We start from the raw sequence: 5,754 nt of genomic DNA on the forward strand, positions 1-5,754 counted from the left end.
TAGGAAGCTATAGCAGTAACATAATTATGTTTAAACCTAGAAAATTGCAACATATTTTAAAATTATTTAAAGGTGACAACATTGAACATTCTATAATGGCATAACATGTTTAATTTGATCTTAGTTAGGCCTATTCGGAAATGTTCATAAAAACGACACCGTACGGTACGTCAAGTAGAGCAAATTCAGATTAAAGCAGTATAGAAAACCATACTTTAGGTCATCTTTGAGACATAATTATTATTTAGTTAAATTTGCATGTAAAATGGCACTGATTTTAAGACAGGCACATGATTTAGGTTTTACTCACAAAGTTCATTTATTAAAGATTATACTTTTTTAAATGTGTCAACATTACTTTGTTTCTAAAAACAAAGTTGCCCCTTGGAATGACTTACCAACCGAAATTCGACAAGTAACTAACATAGACACATTCAAAACATATACTCAAAACACATCTTTTTCATTTATATTTTGCTTAACTCTGGATTTTTATTTCTAATGTAAAGCACATTGAGGCTTCAGCAAAATGATCAAGATCAAACTATTATTATTAAAATGTGTCCATTTTTCTAAATATATGCCTGTTAATCCGTACCGGTATATACTCGAGTATAAGGCGACCCATGTATAAAACGACCCCCGAGTTTAAGAAGATTTTTGGAGGGTTTTTGTTTGTCGGGCGTACAAGGCGACACCCATTTTACCGTCGGATTTGAATTCATACATGTTGCTGCTTTTTGTGGTCTTGATACCGGTAGGCCTACTGCACCAGATCATTAGAATATAATGAATAATAATTATATAATCAATAGGCTTTGTTTTAGCCTCGCCTAGGTGAGGCCTTGTAGACCTCTTAGTACTTTAGATCTAGTTTACACCTATCAACTGTACATCGAGTCCATTTCCAGACGATTGGGCCCATAGTATGGACGATCGTGTAGGTCTAGGCCCCTCTAAGTTATGTCGGACCACCAGGAGGCCTCTCCACTAGTCTGAGGCCTAGAGGCATAGTCCTAGGGGTGTACGGTAAGAATGGCCCCGGAAAAATGGCCCAGGAAAAAAAGGCCCCGGAAAAAAAGGCCCCGGAAAAAATGGCCCCAGTAAAAATGGCCCCAAATGACAAGTAGGTATAAATGGCCCCAATAATAAAACTCTGTATTTTTTTTTTTTAAATCATTATATGCATTTCTTTTAACTGAAATAATTTAGTTTTTAAAAAGGAATCTAACATCAAATAAATTGCCATTTACATTTTACTTTTGCAGGAATTACATATTCAATGATTAAATATTCAAAGATAAAAAAAGCCATGAATAACACTTTTAATTATTTTTTCCATTTAAATGTTAAAAAATAGCAACAACATAATCAATAAATCAACATAAATCATGCATTTAATAATACTAAAATAATTTATTTGTGGCCAATTTCACGGAAGCGGAATCACAATTTTCCAGAAGTTCAATCCGGGTTTTGGTAAACCCTACAAACAATGAGTTTATATGAACATCAAATTATTATTATTTTTTTTTAGAAATAGAGAGTTCTACTATCATAATTAAAGGGTTTGGATGGGGATCGCAGTGTGTTTGGAGGTTTGTGGTGTATTTGCAAGTATTTTTTGACCAAAAAAAATCAACATTTTAACCAATAAATAGGTTCTTATGAATATTTAATTTTCTTATTGATATACGAGTACCCGAGGCAGAACTTTGGAAATCGTCTTCAATAGGAAATTGCAAGCAACAATGCTTCAACGTCAATAAACAGTCACTCTCCTTACAATGGACAGGGTGATCTTGGGTTTAATATTGATGATTAAAAATGGATAGCCTAGTAAAAATAGAAAATATAAGAGGGGTTGTGGGATAGGTGCTTTTGTTTCAAATAATGTAGCAATTGTAGATGATAACATTTTCAATTGTAAAGATGATGACTTTGAGAGATTGTGGCTTCAAGTTAAATTTAATGATCTTGTGGTGTTTTATTTCTGTTGATTATTTTCCAGTAGAGGGGGGTTGATAATGATAAATCAAGTGAACTGTTTAATCAGCTTTTATCTGAAGTTATTCAAATAGAAAATTTAAACAATGAAATTGACCCTTCCATTATAATAATGGGTAATTTTAATGGTCACATTGGTCAAGAAATAAGTAATGGTGACCTTGATACTAACTACAATTTTAGAGGCCTTCTAAACTTCAAAGATGATTCAAATATGACAATCTTAAATTGCACTATATTTTGTGAGGGGACGGTTACTTGGTGCAGAGGTTTACAGAAAAGCACAATTGATTACATGCTGTGCTCTAAGAATATTATAAATTATGTCAGCAAATTTACAATTGCATGATGAAGATAGAAACCTTGGTACCGGAAGTGATCATAACACCATATTGTTGGAGTTAAAAATTGGGCCTGACAAGGGATATAATCAAAGTACAAAAAATATGACAAAAGATAATATATGGAACATTACAAGCTTTCAAGATTACTCTGATTATCAACAGAAACTTGCAGAGGGCTTTGCTAGTTGGGATGTAGAGACAATACATGATGTAGATAAGCTATGGGATTCCTGGAAAACAATTGTTATAGCAGCTGCAAAAGACAGTATAGGAACTAAACAGTTTAACACAAATATAAAAGCTGGTTTGATAAGGAAGTAAAATCTGCAATTTTAGAGAGAAGAGAAGCTGCAAGGGCTCATAGACACAGTGCTAAATTTATATCAAATAAAATTGCTACTCAACATTTATGGGAAGTGTATCAAGAAAAGCGATATACTGTAAAATAATTAATAGCCAAGAAAATTACAGAAAATAGAGTAAACAAATCAGTTGAAATTGCTAAGAAGGGTGGACCATCCTGTAATATCTTAAAGGGGTAGTCATGATAACATATCGGGCATTACTTGTGTTATATCACCAGATTTGGGAGAAATTATTACTGAAAAAGAAAAGATTATGAAAGCAGCTCAAAATTATTGGGAAAAGCTAGGTGAATCTAACACGGATAAAGATTGTTTTTCTCTCCTAATAAATAGACAAGTTTACGGATTACGTAATAAATCTTTTCTTGCCACTGATGATGATAATGAGACCATGTTAAGAGATATTAATATAGACTTAGATATAATAAATGAAGCACTATCTTGCCAAAAATAATAAAGCACCTGGAGCTGAAAATATTACAAATGAGCTTCTGAAAAATGGAGGTGCCGCAATGGAAACATCTCTCATGTATCTTTTCAAACAAATTAATCCAAATTGAAAAGATTCCAAATGAATGGAACTTAAGTATAATTGTTCCAATCTTCAAAGCAGGAGACAAGAAAGATTTTAGTAATTATAGAGGAATTTCTAACTTTCTTTAACTTTTTTAACTTTCTGTTTTTCAAAAACTTTTAACAGAGTTATTTCTCTACATATTTCCTATTTTATTGAAAGTAAAGATTTGCTTTCGGACGTCCAGGGAGGTTTCAGATCTAAGCATAGATGCGAAGATCATATTTTTACCCTTAAAAGTATTCTAACATGTAGATCTAAAGAAGGAAAAAATACGTATCTAGCCTTCCTGCTAGCATTTACGAAAAGCATTTGAGAGTGTTTGGCGTGAAGGCCTTTTAAAAGCAGCATGGGATGCTGGAATTAGAGGAAAGGTATGGCGTATCATTAACTGATTGTATGATAATGTTAAAGCTAAGGCTAGAGTGGGAAATGATCTAACAGACCAATTTTGTATTGAAAAGGGTGTAAAACAGGGGTGTGCATTATCCCCAATACTATTTTCTATTTTTATAAATGAATTTGTAAAAATTATTCGAGACAATAGTATGGGGGTTAGAATGAATGGCTTATGGATGGGAGGCCTCTTTTGGGCCGATGACGTTGTTTTATTAGGAAATACTGAACATGAAATGATAAAAATGTTACATATTGCAGGGAAGTATGCAAAGAAGTGGAAGCTAAGTTTTAACTATGAAAAATCTAATGTGATGGTGGCTGGAAAGCGCATTAACCGAGAAAAACAATGGAAAATTGGTGAAAAATTCATAAAAGAGGTACCGGTAGATTGCTATAAATATTTGGGAGTAATAATTTCTTCAAATCAAAAGGAACATAACCACTACCAACATGTCATTTAAAAAGGAATCCGTTTAATTTTGTATATCAAAGGTGTAATTGGAAACCTTGATAATTTTAATAGGGTTTAATACGGCAGTATTCTATGGAGGACAATAGCGCTTCCCTCAATTAATTATGCATGTGGAGTCTGGCATAGCAATTAAAAAAAAGGTAATAATGACTTAGAAAAACTACAGCTACAAATGGCCAGATTTCTATATAAAGCTCCTCGCTGTGCACCTCAAGAAGCTCTATATGGTGATTTAGGCTGGGCCCCATTGTCAAAAATGCATGAAATATCTAAAATGAAATTCCTCCATCGTGTAATAAATATGAATGAAAATCGGTGGCCAAATACCCTACTTCATTGCATGCTTCAACTGAAATACAATTTGAATGAGTTAAATTACAAATTTCTTGATTCGTGTAAGAATATACTTGATAAATGTACAGATTTGAATATGTTTGAACATGTTTTTGATTTAGATAATTTCACTTTTAATTCTTTTCCTGTTAGAACTGTAAATACACATGTTGCAGACTCATACAACGTTGAGTGGGAAAATCAAATTAACCAAAAGCCTTCTCTTAAAAATTATTCAAAATTGAAATCTACACCAAGCTTCAAAAAATATCTGCTTGATAAAACTAATTTTATGGGGGTAAGTCTAAAATTTAAATTAAGGTCCAACACATTACCCCTTAATGGCAAGACCTGCAAATGGTCTAAAGTAATTACTGGTCAGTGTACCTTGTGCCAAAGTGGCGAAACCGAATTGTCATTTTTATTTAACTGTAAACCATTTGATATAATCTGAGAGGCAGAATTAGCTATTTTAAAACAAGACCTTGAACTTTGCAATGAGACTGCAACTTGGAATACTTTCTCAGAATCTGATATTGATGATAAAATTCATTTTATTCTTGGGGGTTGGGGGATTTGATGATGATGATGTTCAATCTGCATTTGACAGATATTGTAAAACATTTTTTTAAATCTTGGGATAGAAGATCAAATTTAAAAATAGGTTAAATGCATTGTTGCTTTAGTAATAAATTGAATTTTATATGGAATATAAATATGGAAATACATATTTCCTTTACAATATTATAATAACATGATCAGAACATTTATGGTAAATGGGAACGTAACAGAAAAGAAAAAAAACGTATGCGAAACTAATCTATTGACTATACTTATTTCATTCAAGCATTAATAATAAAAATTATATCAATATATATAGCAAGAAACAAAAAAACGTATCTCAAACTCGGTCAACTTCGTAACATCTGCGTTGTTTCTGTAAAAAAAAGGTTATACAGTAATATAGTAACAATAACAAACTTTAATACTACTAAAAATAATTGTTAATAAACTAATGTTACAGTAATTTAAATGACATATTGGCTGGTTTTTCCTGATACAATGTAAATAAATACATATATATCATCATATCATATTTTAGTATTTATTTTATTTGCTGTATTTGTTATTTGTAGAAAAGCGTAGGATTCATAACAAAACGAAAATAAAAACCGTCCGATAATATTGATAGTTTAGTAATAATAGTATTTAATTTTATTTGCTTTTAAGTAGCCTGTTGTTACGTATTAGAAATACAAC

The sequence above is a fragment of the Anneissia japonica genome, unplaced genomic scaffold (genome assembly GCF_011630105.1).
Source record: "Anneissia japonica isolate Jap-2015-1 unplaced genomic scaffold, ASM1163010v1 scaffold847_len35154_cov120, whole genome shotgun sequence".
Classification (NCBI taxonomy): domain Eukaryota; kingdom Metazoa; phylum Echinodermata; class Crinoidea; order Comatulida; family Comatulidae; genus Anneissia; species Anneissia japonica.